This window comes from Corythoichthys intestinalis, chromosome 11 (genome assembly GCF_030265065.1).
Source record: "Corythoichthys intestinalis isolate RoL2023-P3 chromosome 11, ASM3026506v1, whole genome shotgun sequence".
NCBI lineage: Eukaryota > Metazoa > Chordata > Actinopteri > Syngnathiformes > Syngnathidae > Corythoichthys > Corythoichthys intestinalis.
In genome coordinates this window covers 35,103,915-35,128,049 of record NC_080405.1, presented here as the reverse complement: position 1 = coordinate 35,128,049, position 24,135 = coordinate 35,103,915, and positions in this window count along the sequence as shown.

Genomic DNA, 24,135 nt, shown 5'->3' with positions numbered 1-24,135 from the left:
TACATGGCCCCATTCATTTTTTCCTTTATACAGATCAGTCGTTAGGGTCCCTTTGCAGAAAAACAGCCCCAAACATTGATGTTTCCACCCCCATGCTTCACAGTGGGTATGGTGTTCTTCGGATGCAATTCAGTATTCTTTCTCCTCCAAAAACGAGAACCTGTGTTTCTACCAAAAAGTTCTATTTTGTTTCATCTGACCATAACACATTCTCCCAGTCCTCTTCCGGATGATCCAAATGCTCTCTAGCGAACCGTGGACGGGTCTGGATGTGTACTTTCTTCAGCAGGGGGACACGTCTGGCAGTGCAGGATTTGAGTCCCTGGCGGCGCATTGTGTTACTGATAGTAGCCTTTGTTACTGTGGTCCCAGCTCTCTGTAGGTCACTAACTAGGTCCCCCCGTGTGTTTCTGGGATTTTTGCTCACCGTTCTTGTTATCATTTTGACGCCACGGAGTGAGATCTTGCATGGAGCCCCAGATCGAGGGAGATTATCAGTGGTCTTGTATGTCTTCCATTTTCTACTAATTGCTCCCACAGTTGATTTTTTTACACCAAGCATTTTACCTATTGCAGATTAAGACTTCCCAGCCTGGTGCAGGTCTACAATTTTGTCTGTGGTGTCCTTTGACAGCTCTTTGGTCTTGGCCATAGTGGAGCTTGGAGTGTGACTGACTGAGTTGTGGACAGGTGTCTTTTATACCGATAATGAGTTAAAACAGGTGCCATTAATACAGATAACGAGTGGAGTCTCGTTAGACCTCGTTAGAAGAAGTTAGACCTCTTTGACAGCGAGAAATCTTGCTTGTTTGTAGGTGACCAAATACTTATTTTCCCCTCTAATTTGCAAATACATTCTTTAAAAATCTAACAATGTGATTTTTTTTTTTTTTTTTCACATTCTGTCACTCATGGTTGAGGTTTACCCATGTTGACAATTACAGGCCTCTCTAATCTTTTCAAGTAGGAGAACTTGCACAATTGGTGGTTGACTAAATACTTATTTGCCCCACTGTATAAAATCATAGAAGTAAAAGCCATGACTTTCACTCACATCACAGTAATAGTTTGTTCCCAAAATTTGTTAATCGCCAGATTAGATTTTGGACACATATGTAACAAAAATGGCTGTAATTTCAAACCCTGAAAAATACTGCAAATTACTTGAATTGAAGTAATATCTGGGTCACACAAACTTGCCTTACACACATACACACAAACATATATCCAAACATTATACATAACATATTTACAAACAGATTAACGAACAGTACAGGCCAAAGTTTGGACACACCTTATTCAATGCAACACAAATGAAGGTCCTAAACCCAATGATAAATTAAATATATATAATAATATGATAATATATATAATAAATAAATTCCACTAATTCACCCTGAAAAGGCATTCCTGTGAAGTCAAAAACCATGTGTTTGTAGTGGTGTGGGCGGGGTTATATATATGCTATATAAAATTGTCTTCTTGGCTTTCTCCACTTTTTAATCATTACTCTCCTTCCTTTAAAGTAAAGGTCTCTCCCCTGTCACCCTCTCTGTTTCCCTGCTTCGACTCCAATAAAGTTGGTGAAGTGATTATTATTAGTGTATTATTAGACTATCCACTGATGATAATCATACGTGAATGAGCTGGGCTCCTGTACTTATCTATACGTTAAGTGAGAAACACAACTGATGTTCCAGTAGGAAGTCAACCCAAAGATAGTGGTAAACTTAACTCTATACACAACCTGGACCTTTACACTGCATTTCAGATTAACTAGCTAGCAGCAGCATTATTTCAGAGTTAGGATGTAACTTTTGACCGCAAAACAACAAAGTTGAAACGTGCGCTAAGACTGACTGCTTTCTATGTCACAGGAAAAACGCGGACTGGATTTTCAGAGATGTGGGCGTTCTGTATATGAACAAGTGGAATGGATTGGATAGTGACGCACTGAATGGGCTCTCGGCCTTACTCTATGAAGTAATGGAAAACTGACAGATTTATGATCATATTTAAGTTAATAATGAGCGGTTACATGATCATTAATTTAAAATAATGTTCTGTCGACTTCGTAGTGAATATGTCAGCATGTTTTGTGATTTAAAAAAATAAATAAATAAAACAACACCAAATTGTTTAGGGGGGCTTAAGAATATTTTAGAATATTTATAATTAAATATTCTAATGACGGCCTAACGATGCCACTGAACCTGGCATTTGAACAAAGGTGTAAAAACTTGTATACATTGAAGCTTGGACATCATATGCCACTCCTGAACTGATGTACTCGCCTTTGCGCCTCCCTAACACATTTCATCACCTTTCACTCTCATTTCTTCTCATTAGAAACACTTTCTGCTTGAATGGATTTATCAATGACGGGCTCGATATTGATTTGTGTGATAAATGTGCCCAATACCTATATTACAAATAAGTAGCTGATACCTTTTCAGATGCAGTAGCATTAATCTAGCTATGTTAGAGGACGCTTGATTGGGTTTATCATTGGCACTGGTGTTATACATGTTATACATTTCCTATTGATGACTATTGTCTAATATTGTCCTGCGTTGTTTTTTTCTTGTTTTAATTTTTTATGTATTTTGGAACGTTTTAAGCAAATACACCTAACAGATGCATTCTGTCTGGGTGTAACAACATACCAAAGGAATTAATCAGCCTCTATGCATTCCCCAAGGATAAGAAAGTGCTTTGGACATCTCCAGTGAAATTGTCATGCATCCGTCGACTGTGACAGTTTGCGATCATACTGGAGTGTAACATGAAACCGTGTAGTCTTGAAAATGTGCTGCAGTTTCATTCCAAGTCGGAGGTGTTTCTACAGCTGCTATTAGCTACTGTATTGCAAGCATGGGTTTCCTCCGCATTTTATGGCCAAGTCTGGTACCCATCTTTTTTTTTTTAAATACGAGTCCGGCTCCTTATGTCAGACATGGTTGGGGAGACAGCAACGACATAAAATAATGTAACACTGGGATTTTCCGGCGGCTGAGGTTCCCACTCCTTCTGCCTATTCTCCCTTTAAGTGCATATTTGATCTAATTTTTAGTAGTTGGTGATGTAAAAGGTAGCATGCTTTATGACATATTATGAGGGCTATCACTCAATACAGTCATGATCATGAGCTTGAGCTCGAACCACATGAATTATTCATGCTATATACAGCCTCCTTTGAAAGATATAAATGATAGTGGGTCCAGTTTTGTCGAAATGAGCAGCCATTTCATGTTTATTATTTACAATTCTTCATGATGAATCGAAGGCACTTATTCATGCAGAAGACTACCCAGGTCAATGGTTTGATGAGTTTCAACGGTTCAATAATGGAGGCGCTTAAGTGGATGATCCTGACACATGGAAATATAGCTACAATGCTGTCCATTGCACGAAAAGATGGAATAACAATGGCAGCTATAAATTAAGATCATGGTAATGCATTGATACAAACATGATGCACTGCATTTGTGTATAATACTAAATTATTATATAGGCTACAGTAAGTACCAAAATGGTCAAATTACGTATTTTTGCAGTTAATTTAGAAGGATTCATCCACGCTTATGGTATCCTCATGGACCATCTGTGAAAGGAACCATGTAGTCAATTGAAAACCAAAATAGATGAAGATGTATATTTTACAGTCTGGTCAAATCAGTGTGGCGTCAACAAATAGTAAGCTGTAGTGATCAGATACTGTAACTAAATGTCTTTCTGCACTTTAACAGAGAATTTAATCAGGTCAGTAGTCACATTGCTTGACAAGTGGTCAAAGCCAATCCTAATTTCCCTTCTGGATTTTAGCAACGTCAAATAAAGTGGGAATTCGGATAATATATGAATATATATATCGTCTGACGAGACGAGAACGAGAAGAAAATGCGCAATAGTTTCCGACACATGTTCACAAATTGTGAGATTTTATGTGTAGTTAGCCTGCGTTTTAGACATGTCTGGTTGTGTCCCGACTCACCAGTGTTGTCTCCAGTGTCCATGCATGCTTACACACACCGTAAGATATGTTTTCTTGGTCAGAGAGAATATGCAATGTTACTTTAGCCTTTAAAGGTCTGAATTCATGTTAGCATTAGGCTAATGCTAATGGCGAGCATCCTCTTAAACCTCAGACAACTTCTTTTTACATTGTTCATGGCGTCCAAGTGGGTAAAATTAATTGAAAATAATGTACCGTATTTTTCAGACTACAAGTCGCACCTGAGTACAAGTCGCATCAGCCATAAAATTCCCAACGAAGAGAAAAAAAACATATAAGTTGCACTCGAGTATAAGTCGCATTTTTGGGGGAAATTTGCTTGATAAAATCCAACACACAGAACATACATGTCATCTTCAAAGGCAATTTTAATATAAAAATACAATAGAGAACAACATGCTGAATAAGTGTGCAGTGTACAGTGCATGAACAACGAAATGTGAATATACTGTCCTCACCAGGACGCTACGGCTTGGTCCTGGCTATTCGGCAGGCTAAAATCCCAAATGACAATGCTGGACGTCTGTATAATTTGCTGAATCAATTTCGTCCTCGATACCAAACAGGTTTGCATCAACGTAAATAAATGGTAATTAGGTGCTTTTACAGCAATGACAAAAACGGTTAGCATGCATTCGCTAGCATTAGCACATCGTTCAAACAACCACACAACTGGCTCTAAGTGTCCGATCGCGGGTGGAAAACACACAACAACAACAGAAAAGATGACACACACAGGCGTTGCCTCTGTAGAGATATTTTACAAGCATAAACAATGAACGTAGGTCCGCAGCCGTGTTTCTCTCTCGCTAACTCGCCCACCCACTCGGAGCTACATAGCTGTCGGTCTTCTTCTGGCGTGTGAGCGCTCCTGTTCACGTAAACAAGTGCCAGTGCGCCCCCACGTGGGCGTGAAAGCGCCACAAACTAAAAGCATGCATTTCAATATAAAAAAGTCAATAATACAATTAAACACACATTGCCAAAGGCAGAACGCGAACTTGGCCGTAGCTATTAAGAGTTATTCAGATAACTATAGCATAAAGACCATGCTAACAAGTAGGGATGGGAATCGAAATCCGATTCCAATTCGGAACCGGTTCCTAGTGTTTCGAGGCCTCGACATCACAATGAAAAAGCCTTAACGATCCCTTTAACGAGTCCTGAAGACGCATATTGCGTCGTGACTGTCTTGTTGTCCAAACACATCAAACTAGCATGGCGCCAAGATCCACCCGCTCCAAAGTTTGGCTACACTTCACCAGGAAAGACGGTGAAAATGAAAGGTTACGATGGTTTAGCACGAGCATTGCAGCTGTAAACATAACAATGACAGCACTTAGGTTCAAACGCTCGAAAGTGTGTCTTCACTTCACGAGGAAAAATTACAACAAAACGACTTACATCACTGCAAGGTGGAGATAACTGCATCGGGAGGGAAGGTGGAGATAACTGCATCGGGAGGGAATAGACTGCAGTGTCCTCACAGAGACAGCTATACAGCTAGCTAAACTCCGAAATGACGATACAGTACAGAAGATGTTGGTATAATTTGCTGACTTTATTCAACCATCACTTGAAGAGTGAAACTAAAAATAGAAATGAAACAAATCAATTTCGTCCCCAATAACAAACAGGTTTGCATCAACGTAAATCAGCGATGATTAGCGGCTAATTCAGTAATAACAAAGCAGTTAGCATGCGTTCGCTAGCATTAGCACATCGTTCAAACCACTACACAACTGGATTTAAGTGTCCGATCGCGAGTGGAAACACACAACAACAACACAAAAGATGATACATACAGGCGTTGCCTCTGTAGATATTTTACAAGCATTAACAAAGAACGTAGGGTCGCAGCAGTGCTTCCCTCTCTCACTAACTCGCTCACTCGCTTGGATGCGGCATTTCTTCTTCACATGAGCGCGTTCTTCTTCGCGTGAGGAAGCGCAAGGGCGCCCCCACTTGAGCGTGAAAGCACCATAAAAACTAAAAGGCATGCATTTCAATATACTGGTAAATAATACTTTAACAGGGGTCCCCCAAACTACGGCCCGCCCCAACATTTGGTCCCGCCCCCTGAACAATACCAGAGAGCATTTTGATTTTTTATTTATTTTTTCTCAGTAGTGTTAATTATTTTCTGGCCTTTTTCTGTGAAGAACTCAGAGAGGGTTATTTGGTTATTATCTATTTGATTAATAGTGTTATTTTTATTAATTATTATATTATTATTTTTATTTTATTTACTTTTGTTCCGTGAAATATCCAGAAAGGGTTATTTGATTGTGGCATTCTGAAAAACAATAATTTTTTACATTTAGGCACTCCTGCAATCGTCACACTTTTTCTGTTACAAACTGACCCCGGCCCCTCATCAGAGAAGGGAAAAGTTATGCGGCCCTCACTGGAAAAAGTTTGGGGACCCCTGCAAGTTTAACACATATTGCTAACGGCAGACCAACGACCTATATGCCAATATATACCAATATTTTTATTTCTATTAGAAAAATATTTCAGTAAAATGTTACATTCTTGTGCATTTGCCACTTATTGCCACAGTTAATATTGAGTCTTTGGGCCTCTTTTGACCTTGTTGTGAGTTTTTAAGGTTGTGACTTCTGATTAAACAAACTCAATGCCAATCAAAATGTTTTTTCTTCTTTTTCCCCAAATTAGAATCGATGAGAATCGATAAAGAATCGAATCGTTAATCAATATTGATAATGGAATCGGAATCGTAAAAATCCTATCAATTCCCATCCCTACTAACAAGTTTACCAAACCATCAGTGTCACTCCAAAACACCAAAATAACATGTGAAATGATATCATAATGTGTTAATAATTTTACACATAAGTCGCTCCTGAGTGTAAGTCGCACCCCCAGCCAAACTATAAAAAAAAAAAAAACTGCGACTTATAGTCCGAAAAATACGGTACTGTTTTTTTGCTGAGTGTGTATTACCGGGAAATTGGCATTGTTCTTGTAAACGCTGCAATATGTGCTCGTCTGTCAATGTTCATTCGAAATAGTTGGAAACCTTTATTTATTTATTTGAGTATTTTATTATTTTACTGACTAAAACATTCTTAATAACTGTTGACTAAAACTAGATTAGTCTTAAGTTTTCGTCAACAAAAACTAGATGAAGACAAACACATTTTCAGATGACTAAAAATTGACTAATCATCCACGAAGTACTATGGAAAATGGATAAACAGAGGGATGATGATATAAGTGTAATGTATGTCTTGAAATTTTAAGTTGTGTCAGATCTTTGAATTGATGCATTACTCTAACAACCATATCTTGTGACTACTCTGAATCTTGTAAACAGATGATAAAGCGGGCTCTTATCTATTTTCCCAACGAGAGCCATGACATTCTTGACATTTTCTTGTATTCATATCACCTCCTCTGTCAAATCAGTAGCTCAATTTGACAAGACTGTCCCATTTGCACTGTGGGCTATTCTTCCAGAACTTCTCCTTATCTTTCATGCAGCATGCATTTGACAAGCAGACAAATGGATCTTGCAAATTGGGAGTCATAGAAAATGAAATATATATCATGACAACCTATCAGTTTTCACTTTAGCTCACAAAGTAGTCAAATTAGAATCGAAAGTTTTGTTTAAAGATGTCAGCCAAATATATAGACATTTTTTGGAATTAATTATCACTAAAATCCATGATGACAGGACAATTATACTAGGAATTAAAAATTGTTGACCCTATTTCTTTTGGACCACTGTAAACAGCTTATTTACTGGCCTATATCTTTTAAAGGGATTCACGGACAGAAGTACTTGTGTTCTTAAAAGATAAACGTTATTATGAGTTAAAATAATTTGATATTAAAACCTCTCTTGATGTATTCGTTTTTATACAACTTGTAAAACTAGTTTTTCTAGTAGGTCGTCATTGTTGTTGACGTCGCAGGCAGTGTTGTTAATAACGGTGTTACAGTAGGGAGTAATCTAATTAATTACTTTTGTCATCTTGGCAATGCCGTTACCGTTACTGAGGATGTGAAGGTGTGCGTTACTACGTTGGTTGAATGACGTGAGAAAAGTCTGAGAGACACGGGGAGAGAAGAGCAGTGGGAAGGGAGGAAGGGAGTTTCAAACGCGATGGTAGGCTAGGTGGCTCCAACAACACCTGACTGTAGCAGACAGCCTACAATCAATGCCCACATTATGCTACGCTAGATATCGCATGTATGTAGAACTACATGCGAAATGACAGACTCACTGGAGTTAGTTAACAGCCGCCTTCTTAAAGAAGTAGACTTCGCAGGAAGGCTTTGTTGTAGAGAACCTTCCTAGCGAACCTAAGTAACTTTTTATCTAAAATAATCCTAAATCGGCAAAATCTTGACTTGAATCTATCATTAAATGATGAAACAGTTTTAAAACCTTTACAGTACACAGAAGACCTTTACAGTAGACAGAAGGGAACTAATGCAATATCGGGATCAATTTTAACAACTTTAACGGTTGATTCACAACATTAAATGACTTCAATTCAATTTTATTTGTATAGCCCTGTATCGCAAAAGGTTTTTCTCAGAGGGCTTTCCAGAGTAATTTTGATACACAGTCAGATACAGTAGATGAATGAGATGCGTCCATGTCCTGGGCATCCCCCATCCTTAGACCCTCCATGGGAGCAAGGAAAAACTCAAAAAACCCATGGAAAAAAAGAGAAACCTTGGGGAGAACCAAAATCAGGAGAGATCCACTCCCAGGACGGACAGGCTATAGATGCACCAGGACTGATGATGGGTAGTAACAGAAGGAGTTCCAGTTTGTAGAGATGCAGTTGAGTAAGGGAACATGAGGAGGTCCATCAAGCCAGATGAGACGGGGGGGGCAACGAGGACGTCCATCCAGCCAGGGGTCAGGATAGTCAGGTGGCTGCGGCTGAAAAAGTAGCCCCTCCCAAAAGGGGAACGGGGGGAAAGGGGACACCAGGTGACTAGTGATGAAAAGACTAGTCAAACTAGATATTAGAATTAGAAAAGAGAAATAAAGTAAGAGCAAGTGGTAAGTAGAGTGAAAAACAGGGGATAGGACTCAGTGGCTGTACTTCCCCCAGCATTATAGCTCCTAAGGCAGCTTGTACAGACTGTGTCGGCCTCTTTAATATTAGCTGGAAGCTGATTCTTTAAGACAGGAGCTTGGTAACTAAAGGCTCTAGCTCTTACTATACTTTTAGAGACCCTGGGTACTACCAGTAGACCTGCATTCTGAGAACGAAGTGTTCTGTTGGGGTGATATGGAACCAAAGCATCTGTGAGATAAGATGGCCCCAAACCATTAATGGTGTTAAATGTATGAAGGAGGATTTTAAATTTAAATTCTAAACTCGACTGGAAGCCAGTGAAGGGCTTGGAGCACAGGGGTGATTTGCTCTCTTCTATTAGTTCATGTTAAAAGACTTGCTGCTGGTGTTCTGGACTAGCTGAAGACCTTTTAGAAAACTTTTAGGACAAGCTGCGAATAAAGAGTTACAGTAATCCAATCAAGATGTAACGAACGCGTGAATTAATTTTTCTGCATCGCTTTTAGACAGAATATTTCTAATTGTGGCTATGTTGCGCAGGTGAAAAAAGGCTTTTCTGCAAGTTTGTTTAATATGAGCTTTAAATGATAGGTCTGGGTCAAATAGTACTCCTAGGTTTTTAACTGTGGTGTTGGAGGCTACACTCACATTATCCAGAGTGACTATCTGGGACGTTAGAGAGTCGCTCACACTTTTAGAGCCTATTATAAGGAAATCTGTCTTTTCAGGGTTAATTAAAAGATCATTAGTGCTCATCCAGGTATTTACATCTCGGATACAGGTACTTAGTTTATCCACCAACTGACTTCCAAACATAGCAAAGGTTACCATCTAGTTATCGCAATATCTACAATTCCCCTGTTTCTAGTTAAGTTTAGTGTAAAGAATTGTGCTCGGACGAATTGTCCCAAAAACCCTTTGAACTTCACATCATGTGACTTATGTTTTTTGTTTTTTTTCTAATGGAAAAAAAAAACATGAAAAGTAACACCAGTTACTTTGCCAAGTAACTAATTACTCTTACATTCTGGTAACTGAGTTTTGCTAACTCAATTACGTTTTGGGAGAAGTAATTTGTAACTGTAATTAATTACGATTAATTAAGATTAACAACACTGGTCACAGGGCACAGGGTTACGCTGTTGGGCTTCCAGAGTATGACTCTAGCGACATAAACATGTCATCTGTTCAACCCTTTAAATTTGAACCCAAGAGGAACATTAATCAGCATGACAGCACTGTCGATATTTCATAAAATGAGCAGCAAAAGCAAAATGAACAGGAAAGACGGGATGAGACGTGACGGGAATATGACAAAACCGGTGTTCTGCCAAAATGTTCTACACTGGCGAAACGTCCTACAACGGGCGAATTTGACACCCAAAGTACTACTGTGTGCTTTCAGCTTTGTTTTTTTTTTTTTTTTTTTTTAGATGCGTACAGACAGAACATACTAAAGATGCCTTAAGAAAATACTTAAACGTAGTATTATCAAATGAGGGTGGTTTAAAATACGCTACGTTACTAATGTGATCGATAGATCAACAATCTGCTTTAAAACTACCATTAAAAAAAGACAATGCTCAAAAGTATGACAGGGAAACACATGGAAAAAGTTATTTGAGGTAATGAAAAGGTAATAAAAGACTCAATAAAAACACAAATAGTAAGTACTAACCGCTTTTAACCGACGTGCGGATGTGTTTGACGTCTCGCCGCGTACAAGGAATTGCAGAACACCGGTAGTGTTCGTCTAGTGATAGTGAGAAACTACGACATCACCCCGAGCGTCCATTGCGCGCATAAAACATGGCACCCTTCGTAGGTCAAAACATCTACTGAATATTATAGATTTTCAGATCAATAACAATGTTTTATGTGTTTCTAATAACATATTTTAGTAAAAGAGAACAATTGTGGCTTATTAGAGCCTACAAGTCAACAAGTCTGAGATTCCCTTTAAACTTTCACAATTTCCTGGTTTGTAAAAGTGTATAGGAAACGTGGGCATGCAAGATCCATGCTTCAGTTAAAATATTTACTGACAATGAGTAAAGTCTATGTCAATAGCTGTTTATTGATTGAAGTGGATTCCTTTCGTCTGATTCTTGTCATTCCCAAAAGAAAGAGTGACCTTGTGCTTTTGATGAAAAGGCCACTTTGCGGTTTCACTATTGTTGTTACAATCTGGGTTTTGCATAGTTTGTTTTCCCCTGATCTATGTTAGGTTACTTGTGTTTTTGTTCCTTTCTTGTCCTTCAGGTTACCCATTTGGTTCACAATTTGTCTGCCTGCTACTGATGTGTTCCTCCAATCAGCTACCTGTTGCCCTTCACTATCCCAAGAGTAGCTTTTGTCTCGTCACATTGTTTTAGTAAATCAGTTTACGTTGCCTTCAGTATTTGTTGGGTCCAACCTGAAACATAACTGCTCATGCAATTACGTCTCAAGTTAGGCCTCATGACTATCAAGCTTTAGGCAAATTCCAAGGTACTGCAGTTATAAACATACTGTATATCTGTTTGTATAATTCAGAACTTTCATTTAAAAATCTAAGTGAGAAAATAGCACAACACATATTGGCTTGAGGAAAGAACATACAATAGCCTACTTTTTATGTGTGCTCTAAGGAAAAATAAAAATTGCTCTCTGTGCTTTCTTGGGAACCTACACAAGAGAAAAATATGGTGGAATGTATTTTTCATCATAAAAACAGAGAACTTGGGTCTAGTATCCATCCATTATCTGCATCGTTTATCATCGGAATTGCAGGGGCTCAAAATAGATTAAATAAAATGAAAAAAATAAATAAATGAATGGCAATTTTTGCATTCACACCAGTGATGTGATGGAAAACTGAGACGTGCACTGCTATTTAAAAAAAAAAAAATAAACAAATAAATAAGGGAGAACAGACAAAAGAAAATAATTACTTAGATCAAGTCATGCAACACTATGGCTTTTAATGAAGTACATGTGACACCAGAAAGCATGTTTATTTAATACGGCATTTTCTGCTCCTGAATATATTGGGCCGCTTGGATGTGTGTGGAAGCAATTGATTTATTTATCCAACTTTTTGATTCCAGCACCATGAAAATGAGTGACTTTTGGCTAGAGTCTCGGGTTGAGGAAGAAGGCGAATGTGACATCAGTGAATAACTTCATCTCCACTATATAGCCATACTATTGTATGCAGAAGGACTGCAGATTCAGCTGATTTTGTGGATTAATTTGTTTATTTTTCACGTCACGCCAGCCCAATGTGGTGCAGGCTTTTGTTGCTACACCAGGGAGAGTGATGTGAGCCTTTCTGGGTTTCCAAAGATCCTGTTCACCTCGAAAAATGGGCAGAACAAGTCCGACATTCGAGGGACCATTGGACGGACCAGGACGTAAGTAAGCTACATGTTTTATATTATGTCAAATTCTGGGATCATAACATACGTTTTAATAAGGAGGTGGCTTGCATTTTGTGGGTGACAATGCTCCCTGTCCACCAAGAAGGCAGTATAGGCCGCCTCCCTCGGCCGATGATGGCGGGAGTGCCCATGCTCGGGCAGCCTCGCGCTCTCATCTCTGGTTCTCAATTGTGTTGAAAATTCCACCTCTCTCAGCCCTCTTCGCGTGCCCGCCTAGAGAGCGCTTTTAATCAGCTTGGGCTCAGGGAGCCCCCCCACTCTCGCCTCCGGTTCTCAATTGTGTTGAGACTTTCACACCCCTCGGCCCTCTTCGTGTGCCCGCCTAGAGAACGCTATACTTGGCTTGGGCTCAGGTAGCCAAGCGCTCCGACGTCGCCCGGTTTGTTTACCGAGAATGCCTAATTTTCGGCATTCATTCCCCTGCTGCGTCCCTGGCGACGAGCACTGCCTGCATACCGGGGCTGCAGCAGGGGAACGACGGGTCGAAACTTGCTCACCACCGAGGGCTGGCCGATCGGTGAAGGCAATCACCACCGCCGTCGTGTGTGACATGAGTCGTAGTTGAAAGGTGAAAGAAGAGACTTGGAAGAGCCGCTTGGTTCTGGTTAGCATGTGGCTTAGCTCTCACACTTCCTCTTTTGTTTACGCTTTTTCCACCGTCTCTGAGTCGCCAGCAGGGAAATGACAAGAGCCGGACTAACTCCGGTGGGATAAAATACCTTTCGGGAAGCAGTTTTGACCAATATGCAGTAATTTAGCCCTGTCGTACGAAAAAAAATGCATTTTTAATATTTCATATTCAATTTAGCACAAGACTGTTAATTTTCATGACCATATAATTTATATAGCAATCGGGGAAAAAAACTTAGATACAAAGAATATCCTATACAAATATTGGAGTAGTGAGAGGGGGAAAAAAATGATAACATTTTGTGTTGCACAGGTAGTCTGCTCTAGTCATCAGCCTGGTGTTTATTGTCTCTGCAGCCTTTTTATCATTCTGAATCTTCCTTTTCCTCCAAATACGACTAAAACATATATAGCTGTATGCCACAGGCTTCCTCTGGATCGAAAATATCACTTGAAAGATCCACACTTCAACCAGAATCGCTTAAAAACGCTTCCTCCTCCATTGGGCTCAATGCTAAAACGGCTTAAATCGCTCATTCTCTGACATCATCATTAAGATGGAGGCACCAGAGAACTATAATGACAGGAGGAGCTAAATGGCATATTTAAAGAAGCATTTCTTGTCATCTGCGCTTTGCCAAATTGTTGTATATAGTTAAAATTGTCTCAAAATGTGATTTTAATTCTAATAATAATGCTATTTAAGACTTTTTTTGTCATGTCACATACACTTTAAAGACTATAAGCATGTGTGTGGAAACGATGAAAAGAAGATGCCCTAATATCATTTTATTCATTTATTTTAAATGAATAACTGCGTTGAGTCTGCATGCCTGGGGGTTTTCTCTGTGTACGCCGGTTTCCTCCTGTTTTGAAATTACTTTGAGCTTATATTACATTATGCAAGCTCCACCCTCATAAGCGCCAATATAAAAAGGTTTTTTCAGACAAATTGTCAAAGCAAGTCTGTCTCAAGCCATGTGAGTTTGCCAACTCTGATAATAATCTGTCATATCATTGGAATATTTAAGTAAATATGCATGGAAATAAGACTCCTAGATTAGCCTATGCTCATTTACTGTATTTACTCTCATGAAAAGTTCAAAAGTCTTCTCCTCCTGAAGTGCTGTACACTTTGTTTCTTGTATCATTAACCTTTTCAATAGTTTCACAGCAAATGTCAGAGTATGGAGGTTCTCCATCAATCAAGAAGTCTTTGCTCGATACGGATGAATACTGGACAAGTTGTTGTCTTCAGAAGTTAATATAAGATACATTATGCTAATTTTTCAGGTTTAGTCAGCTAAATGAATACAAACATTTAAAGAGAATTGATTATAATTGGCAAAGCATGACCAATGTACACAAATCATCACCTAAAGCAAGTGGACTATAGATTCTACTCACCTTGGTTTTCCCACTTTAACAGCTGGGCATTCCCAAGACCAAATCACGTTGAACATACACCTTGGAATTAGACAACGATAATGGATGATAATAAGGGTTGTAGTTCTCAGCCTATCGCTGGTGGAAAACTTTTTTTTTTATTCATACTTTTGATCACAGGAGCAAAGTGGAGACTGTGAACTATAATACCTTTGGAACAGTATGTTACGCAATCGTCAGTTTTGACAACGGAAATGTCTCAAACAGGTAATACAGAGGTACAGTATGTACCGTCCTGGGAAAATGGTAATGACACTGCAATGGTGTGTTTGCCCAGATTAACTATGTTAATGGTAGCTAAATGACTTGAGGATAGACGCTGTCAAGGAAGAGCAGAGTATTGTTTTGTCATGAATAATCAAAAAGAAAAAAATTATCACTACACCAGCAGATCACTGTATTGACACAGTTTCATAAAACATTTGTCTGGGTGTCTGGTGAGACCAAAAAACTTACATTTGAACTTCATGCTAATAGATTTACCACCAATGTTGTTAATCTTACTTTTAAAAAGTCATTAATTTCAGTTACAAATTACTTCTCCCAAAAAGTAATTGAGTTAGTAACAGTTACCTGAATGTAAGAGTAATTAGTTACTTGGCAAAGCAACTGGTATTACCTTTAATGTGTTTTTTTTCATTCCAAAAAAAAAAAAAAAAAAAAAAAAACATAGTAACCTTTGCTATGTTTGGAAGTCATTTAATGTTGTGAATCAACTGTTAAAGTTGTTAAAATTGCTCCCATTGTTGCATTAGTTCCCTTCTATTTTCGACATGTTAAAGGTTTAAAACAGTTTCATCATTTAAAGATAGATTCAAGTCAAGATTTTGCCAATTTAGGAGTATTTTAGATAAAAAGTTACTTAGGTTCACTCGGAAGGTTCTCTACAACAGAGCCTTCCAGAGAAGTCTACTGCTTTAAGATATTTAACGCCACTGTGTCTGTTATTTCCCATCTGATTCTACTGTCTATTGCGGAAAACACAGACAACGCTGAAAAAGCAGTTTCTGCTCTTGCACCCCTCTTCAAAATAAACTACTGTATTTTAAGCCAAAAGAACTGTTGTGTTTGATAGGACAATATGTCTATATGCTGCCATAGCAGATTCATGGCGCTTAAAGCCCCCGGACTATTTTTAATTTGTCCGTTTTACCCTGGAAACCCCCGTTTACAGATGTCGCGCAACCGCTTTTGTTTCAACCTAGCCATAAAAAGAAGGTAAGTAATCGTATTTATTATTCGCAATGTCTGTCATTTTTAGCTTAGAATCATTAACTGATGTCTAATATTTAGTTAGAAAAAAAAAACGACTTTAAGAAATTATTCACTCGCATATTTTAAACTTTTAAACAAATCACAGTACGTCACAATGAAAAAAATCGCGTCTGTAAATAAGTGATGGATATCTACCTCATAACTATGACTTAATTTTATTTTTTTTCGTTACTGTCGCATTTTCCCTAATATTTTAGACGATAAATAATCGATCCAAACAAAGAAAAATTGGCAAAAAAAAAAAAAAAAAACGTTTAAAAGGGTAAATATATGAAAATGAAAATCTCGAACACTCCTTGATGTCTGCAATTTCTGCACCTTGACCCTTGTTATATTACTGTGTTTCACCCATAACATTACCAAAAAATCCAGCTGTGGACCATCACAGCTGTGTCTTGACAGTCGGTGATACATGCTATATGGAGTTTTTGGATCGAAAAGAGGTAAATACGCGATAATATCTCTTTAAAAACATGGCGTCTTTAATTATACTCTCGCGTGCTCTCACATCCAGTTTGGGTTTTGCTGTTTATTTTTTTTTTTTTAAATGCCCACCTGTTCAAAATTTTTCTTCCCCCAGAAGATTGAGATTTTAACCTTTCCAATGATGTATCACACATGCATATAGGACAATTTTTAAATTTTGCTAAATTAAGGGTCTCACAGCGGAACTTCAAGTCACCTGAGTGTTTTCCGCCATCTACATGTGATATCTATCATAGCATATTGTAGGCATAGTTTGTAGGCTATCGGCTAAAGTCAGGTATTATTGGAGCCACCTAGCATCGCGTTTGCAACGGCGTCACAACTCCCTTCCCTCCTCCCCACTCCCACTCTGCTCTTTGTCCCCGAGAGTCCGTGTCTCTGACAGATTTTTCTTGCGTCATTCAACCAACGTAGTAATGCATAGTAATGCACGCCTTTACATCATCAGAAAAGGTAACGGCGTTGCCAAGATGAAAAACAGTAATTAATTAGATACCTCACTAAAAAAAATAACGTTGTTAATAACGCCGTTATACTCTAACGCCGTTATTAATAAGGCTACTTACCAGTACAAAATGCGGAAAAAATGGGATATAGAGCAAAACAAATTTGCAACCTTTGACACTATTCCAGTCCACCATTCAATTAATTTAATGTTGTGAATCAACAGTTAAAGTTGTTAAAATTGTGCCCGTTATTCCATAATTTCCCTCATGTCTACTTTCGACATGTCAAGATTTTTCCGATGTTGGGGTATTTTAGATAAAAAGTAATTAGGTTCTCTATAACAGAGCCCTCTAGAGAAGTCTACTGCTTTAAGATGGCGCCTGTTTACTAGCGCGGGAAAGTCTGTCATTTCACATCTAGTCTAGATATATGTGATATCTACCATAGCTGTATGTTGCCGTATGTTTGTAGCAACTACCAACTGGACGTTATTTGTAGCGGCTGACGGCCACAGTCAGGTATTATTGTTTTTTTTTTTGTTTTTTTTTTTACCTAGCGGCATTAGTTGCACATAATATTTACTCTCGGTCCGTTTCTCATTGCGTCCCGAAGACTACGCTGACTGCGTTTTATTTCCACTTTACCTTGTATAATTCAATAATCGGAATTTGGATGTTTGTGAATTGTTCTCGAATCTTCCACGGCCGAATCGCAAATAAGAATCGGAAATTTTGCACGCCTCTAGTACTGATAAACATTTGACTTTCATATATTTTAGATTTATTACACACAAGTGAAGTAGTTCAAGCCTTTTATTGTTTAAATATTGATGATTTTGGGAAAAAAGTCAAGAAAAACCAAAAGCCCTATCTAAAAAATTAGCATATTTAATCCGACCAATACAAAAAAGTGTTTTTTAATACAAAAAAAGTCAACCTCAAATTAATAATATCTGCTATGCACTCAATACTTGGTCGGGAATCCTTTTGCAGAAATGACTGCTTCAACGCGGCGTGACATGGAGGCAATCAGCCTTTGGCACTGCTGAGGTGTTATGAAGGTTATGAAGGTTATGAAAGCCCAGGATGCTTCGATAGCAGCCTTAAGTTCATCCACAGTGTTGGGTCTGGTGTCTCTATACTTCCTCTTCACAATATCCCACAGATTCTCTTTGGGGTTCAGGTCAGGAGAGTTGGCAGGCCAATTGAGCACAGTAATGCCATGGTCAGTAAACCATTTACCAATGGTTTTGGCACTGTGAGTAGGTGGCAGGTCGTGCTGAAAAATGAAATGTTCATCTCCATAAAGCTTTTCAGCAGATGGAATCATGAAGTACTCCAAAATTTCCTGATAGCTAGCTGCATTGACCCTGCCCACTATAAAACACAGTAGACCAACACCAGCAGCTGACATGACACCCCAGACCATCACTGACTGTGGGTACTTGACACTGCACTTCAGGCATGTTGGCATGTCCTTCTCCCCAGTCTTCCTCCAAACTCTGGCGCCTTTATTTCCAAAGTTGGCATTTCCTTCTCCCCAGTCTTCCTCCAAACTCTGGCACCTTGATTTCCGAATGACATGCAAAATTTGCTTTCATCTGAAAAAAGTACTTTGGACCACTGAGCAAAAGTCCAGTGCTGCTTCTCTGTAGCCCAGGTCAGGTGCTTCTGCCATTTCCAGCACACCACTGTGCACGGTGGATGTTTCTACTACAGACTCATTCCACTGTTTCTGCAGGTCCCCCATGGTCTGGAATCGGCCCTTCTCCACAATCTTTCTCAGGGTGCGGTCCCCTCTTCTGATTGTGCAGCGTTTCCTGCCACACTTTTACCTTCCCACAGACTTACCACTGAGGTGCCTTGATACAGTACTCTGGGAAAAGCCTATTCGCTCAGAAATTTCTTTCTGTGCCTTAGTCTCTTGTTGAGGTACTCAATGATGGCCTTCTGGACAGCAGTCAGGTCGGCAGTTTTGCCCATGATTGCAGTTTTGAGTAATGAACCAAGCTGGGAGATTTTAAAAGCCTCGGGAATCTTTCGCAGGGGTTTTGAGTTAATTCAGATGAGTAGGTTAGTAGCTTCTTTAGAGTAACTTTTCATGATATGCTATTTTTTTAAGATAGGGGCTTTTGGTTTTTCTTGACTTTTTTGCAAAAATCATCAATATTAAAACAATAAAAGACTTGAACTATTTCAGTTGTGTGTAATGAATCTAAAATATATGAAAGTCTAATGTTTATCAGTACATTACAGAAAATAATGAACTTTACCACAATATGCTAATTTTTTTAGAAGGACTAGTAATTTATAACAAATTATTTTATAGTGTACTGTAAATGTGTCTAAAATGTCAATTTCTCCAGGCCTCCTGTGCCTTCTTGGTCACTCAGTGTGTTGCGCTCCCACCCGCCTAACTTATTTTGCAGAATAATATCCTACAGTTAAATTTATCCTCGTGCAAATGTATTTCATCATTTCTCCATGTTGCACATGCTAGGCTTTCCACAATAAAACCACTAGAATCTCATTTTCATTCTGTACTTACTGTAGTCATTGCTGGCGACAGACTACACCCATCATAAAACATATCAGAAGGTGGAATGGGTATTTTTATGTTTGACAAGATATCCGCTGTTTTATTTTTAATTATAAACTTTTGAAAGGTAATCCTTAGAATCATCATGTAAAGTGTTTCTAAATGTTAGCTCTGTTGCTATTTTGTTCTATGTATGTACAGTATGTATGCATGTATGTATGTATTCCCAGTTACAATCGCCCATTCATAAAATTCCAAGAGTTTAAGTGCACACAACGGTTATGGCCAACTGCAGACTGTGCTTGAGTGCGTGCTAACTGCCCCTGACTCATGGAAGTTGGTGACGAGCCAGTAGAGAACATGACACTTGCAAACGTCAACTGAATGGTGTCTAGCAGCTGTAAAACACCTCCAGCCACATGACGACACTATCAGTTGAGCACAAGGCTCTGTTTGTACCACGTAGCTCTCTCGGAGTAAACCATTTGTGCCATATAAAAACATTTAGTTAAGTATACTTCTTCAAGTTTCTATATTTATTTATTTTTTGTTTTGTTTTTTGGTGCACATGCGTAGACTGTAATACAGTATGTAATTTGTGTACCATTCTTAAGGATAAAGATTGTGAGCCAGACCTTATTTGACCTCGCAAATATTGTTTTGGATGAAAGGACACACTCTTCATTTTTAATTTTACATAATTCCAATCATATCCTATATATGTTATCATACTGGTTTGCGATGCTGTCCATTCTGAAATACAATATTCATGCAGCGAGCAGACCTATTTGTATGAAATTTCATGGCAACAGGAAAAATCTAATATCACTACCGACAAGCAGCCGCATGTATTTTAAAAGCTACCATAGACATTTAAGTCTGGGTGTGAAAGGGGTCAAGTAAACACACCATGCAATATAAGCTTTATCTGAAATGCTTGATATTCTCAGTCAGCAAAGGCCTGATGTTATCAGATAGCTCTACAAATTCTCAAAACAAATTATCCTGTACTGTGCCTGATGTTAAAGTGTTTCCCAGGACTGTTTTTTTTTTGTTTTTTTCTTTTTCTTTTTTTTTCTTTTTTTTTAAACCTAGACTATCGCTCTCCATCTGAACATCAAAAAACATGAAGCAAAATGCACTGGTTTTAGTATTAAGACAATTATTGTGAAGCACAGGCAAAACAAATTTGAATCGCACCATTTTCAACACAATGTAATTAATTCAAGTGCTTTACATCACATACTTGTAGTATGGAACACTTAACAAAAAACATTAAAATAGGAAGAGGCAGGTCAAAAATATCTGAATTATTAACACTAGAAGTCCCAGAGAATTCTGGTACTCCTAATAGTCCCATTTATTTATTAACATTTATTCATGGAGTTTTGCACTTTTTACACATTTTTTAACTCACTTCTCCTACACTACACACAAAAACAGAAACAAATGGCCCAAATGTGTACATTGTTTTGAAATATAGCGTTTTAGAACTGCAGTTTGACTGTAAAGCAGGAACTGTGTCTATAGTTGAGAAGGACTGAATTATGGGCATGGAGCATGAATTGTGGTCATTGTGTCTGAAGTTAGTACAAGAAAATTTTGTGTCATGAGAAGGGGGATATATTAGGAGAATATTAGGGGTATTTCTCTTGGGTAAGGCCGAGTCGGCCTCTGCTGGGTTTTCTAGTGTTAAAGGAAGTGCTGTTGGATGAGGTCAATTAAGGATATTTCAGTAATGACTAAGATGAATATTCAGAAGGAAAAAAAATCCAGTGTAACTTCCATTTCTCTTCTAGACAAGTTTCCCTAGCAAAATATGGGCGGCGCCATCTTGGAAATTTTCTGCTTCGAACTTCCGGTTTAGAAAAAAACTAATGAGTTCAGTTGAAGTTAGCAGTGTATTGACGAAGTTAAAACTGCAAAATCAAGCCAGAGGAACCCACGGAATCTCCAAAAATGGATTCAGCACGACGTAGATGAGACGTAGATGAGATTGTATGATTGTTCTTATCACTTCGTTGATCATTAGTGGATAAAATCATAACAACCTGTTAGCCTGTGTTGTGTGCAGTATAGATTGATACGTCGCCCACTTGAGTGACCAAAATAAGGTGAAATTACAAATTATAATACATTTACCGAATGCAGAAGGGCTGACACGTATTTTGTTGTTACAAGGAAATTCTACAAGGTATGTACAGTATATATAAACAAAAATAGTATGTCATTGTTTTTTATTGCAGATATTGATCGCAATAAAACATTTTGGCAATATGATTCTATTTCTTGTTTTATTTAAAATGATTGGTACATGTGCAAAACAGGTCAGTATATAAAAATTTATAAAATTATTTGAAAAATATTAACGGAGGTTGAGCATATGAGGAATGTGTTATCAGACAGCAGAGCTCCCGACATTATGGACATCCTCTGCGGTATCCTGACGGACTTTCTCCTGCTGTCCTCGGTAATTCCAGTTCCTATAGCGTATCTTAAAGTTGGTGCAGTTAAAAAGCTCGTAATTGGATCTCGGGATCGAGCTGACGGTGCGCCGCGAGGCTAACCACCGCCTCTAGCCAGAGCCTCTCGGCTGCCCCCGGATAGAACGACATAGTCTCGATACATGTCCATTAACGTACACAAAGTGTTGCTATGAGGCACCTCAACTTATCTTCCTAACAGCGTTTTCCACTTGTAAACAAACTAACAAAAAACTTGTAACACTTGCATTTACGCGTTGATTTAATTGTGCCATGCTACGTACTAATTAGCAACAGGCTAGCAGCATATACAGTAGTTGTGGCAAACATTAAAGATCATGATAATTACAATCATCAACGTAATAACAATATCAAAGGCAACAAGTCATTTCATGCCCAAGATTTTAGCTTTAGTATTTTGTGAGCACCGGACACATGAAAATGCAGGGATAGGATGAAAATACCTTCCATAACACAGCGGCAACATTGCTACAAAAACATGCGGTCTTTGTAGTGGCACGAGCTTGGTTCCACATCTGCCTTCGTAAACATGTTGTCCTTCCCTGTCGTGATGATGGCAGATGAATGGGGTATTTCCAAATGGTCTTTTTTTAGGGATTTTGATGAGTAGTGTTACTCCAGTTCCACTGTTGTTTAGATGGAAAAATTCTAAAATGGAAGTTGCTTTCAGACATAAAGAAGTAAAGCGGAAGTACCTTGGAAACTTGTCTATATTTCCATTTCTTGCAGTCTAGATACCTTGTAACATACAGTATCAACACATGTATTAAGTCAGGCTCTACTTGATTGTGAGAACTGTCTGGTTTGGGGGACAAGACTCTTGATTGTCAGTGAACAGATGGTCAAGTGTATGGTGTGCTGTGTTCATCATCTGAAGTCAACCACACAATAAACTACAGTAGTAAGAGCACATATCGCAGCTCTGTGGTGTTTCTCGTGTTTTAGGAATCTTGTTGAGGGCTATAGCTATTTTCAACCTGGCAGTGTTAATAATCAGAAACACTTTGTTCGTTTGTTGTTGCCTTTTTGTTACCATTCAGGCAGATTTGTCCAACATTTGCAACCAGTCCAGGACCATGTCTCTCGTCAGCTAGTTTAAATTGCGTATGACACCAAAAAGCATGTTTATTTCATATTTCACGCAGTGTTTTATGCTCCTGAATGAAATGGACTGATTGGATGTGTGTGGAAACAATTGTTTTATATATTAGATTTTTGAATCCTGCACCATGTAAATGAGTGATTTCCGGTCTTGGGTCAAGGACGAATGCGAATATAATGTCACCTGAGTCGGCATCCAAAAATACAGCATTGCTTTATAGCATGCAGATGGACTGATGGCTGATTTTGCTGATTAATTTGTTTATTTTTCGCATCACGCCAGCCAAACGACTGCTGGATTTTGTAGCTGCACCAGGGAGAGGCGTGTGAGCCTTTTTGGGTTTTAGAAAGTTCCTGTTCACCCCGAGATCGGCCAAAATAAGTGTGCGACAACTGTGGGACCATTGGACTTACGAGGTAGTGAGTAAACATTTTGTTTTGTATTATGTCAAATACTGGGATCATGGCACGTGTTTTAATACGGAGATGGCTTGCATTTTGTTGCTGACATGCTCCTTGTCCACCGAGAAACCCTTGTCAACCCCCCCCCTGCCGGGAGGGCGGGTGCTATACTTGGCTTATTGCCCTCTTCGTGTGCCCGGTGTTCCGTCAAATTTTCCACCCTATCAGAAATTGCAACTTGGTGTTAAAAATGGCTCCAAATACAGCGATTACAAAGTAATAAATCTACAAATTTTCTTTAAATAAAGGAATATTTACATACGTTTGACCATGGAAGGACAAGTAGAAAAGTTCTCCTCAGACACATCCTGCCTTGTTAGATGCACACAACAACTGCACGCCGCTCTCTCACTGTTAACGTCTTTGCCGTGTTTTTAAGCATTAATTTACGCTATATTCATGTTGACCACATGGCAGCTACGCTGCCCGCAGCAGGGGAATGAAAAGCTCTCCTGCCCGCAGCAGGGGAACGACGAACTGTAACTTGCTCGCCGCCGGGCGGGTTGCCGATCGGCAAAGACAAATAACAACTCCGCAACGGTGTGTCAAGTGTCAAGGTAGTTTTGTGTGATTTTTCACTTCGAAGACTTTGAAACATCACTCGGCTCAGGTTAGCATGTCGGCTGGCTTTCACACCTCCTGGTTTGTATACGCTCTCAGAAGCCTGGGCAGGGAAATGACAAAAGCCAAACTTACTCCGGTGGCATAAAATATCGTTGGGGGAAGTGCAAGAAGTAGAC